Here is a 1,253-nt window from a genome sequence, read left to right on the forward strand (position 1 = left end):
CGGCAGAGTTGAAGGAGTTGAAGGTACAGTTATAGGAGTTATTGGACATGAGATTTATTACACCCAACTTCTCACCATGGGGTGCTTCGGTTTTGTTTGTGAAGCAGAAGGATGGGACCTTGAGGATGTGTATAGACTACAGGGAGTTGAACAAGTTAACTATCAAGAATAAGTACCCACTTGTAATGCCCCAACTCCAGGGACCGTTACGGTGTGCCTTGTAAACATTGCTAAACTCGCTAACCGAGTCATTTGGCCAAAATCGTGTAACTAAGTATGATTAGCGGTTTAGCGATTAAAATTTTTGGTTAAGATGTAACATTTCATTAGAACATTTAATATATATGTTGGGATCCCGAAATTATAATTTAAGAGTCTACTACAAGAAAATATTTACAACAGGCCGTTCTATGCGGCAAAACAGGGTTAAACCCTAGTTCCTCTTTAAACCTTGGTCGTGGCGGACGAGCAGCTGCATATGTACACGCCATCACCTAAGCTCTCCAACTCAAGGATGGTCCAACTTTCTTTTGCCTTTACCTGCATCACATAGCACCCGTGAGCCAAAGCCCAACAAGAAAACACAATACAACATGATATAATATCAACAGTGATTGTATTAATTACTCAGGACCAACAGTCCAACAAATAGGTGACTATCACAAAAAAAGTCACAAATATGGGGACAACACCCTTTAGCCATGTGATGATAGGATCACCAGGGCTTAACAGATAACAAAAGTCACTAATATGGGAACAGCACCTTTTAGCCATGTGACGATAGGATCATCAGGGCTTAACAAATAAGTGAGCATCTCACTAGCTTTAACAGGATAGGTGCATGGTGATTAGTCACCAACATAACCTTCCTCCTGACTCTAAAGCCATAACTGTGGAACAGCGTTCCCTAGCCATGTGACAAACAGTCACCGGGGTCATATGCCCTGGCTCTGAATAACTAGTCTCAGACTAGCCAAGCGCTTATAATTTTCATCGACCTTCTGGTTGGTCCAGCATTAATACCCTATATGAGTCATTCAATGCTGATATCGATTAGATCTAATCTTCATTTGGCTCGGTGTTCATGACGCTATGCCATCTCTGACTCTTAGGTCAGTAAAACACGACCAGTGTTCAACTCATTGTGAACTTGACTAATAAATCACAGCTTCACAGATGGATCTAACACCGTTGCCGAGTCTGACTAATAAGTCAATGCCATACACAAGTAAGCCATGCCACCAAACATATAT

The sequence above is a fragment of the Humulus lupulus genome, chromosome 6 (genome assembly GCF_963169125.1).
Source record: "Humulus lupulus chromosome 6, drHumLupu1.1, whole genome shotgun sequence".
Lineage (NCBI taxonomy): Eukaryota > Viridiplantae > Streptophyta > Magnoliopsida > Rosales > Cannabaceae > Humulus > Humulus lupulus.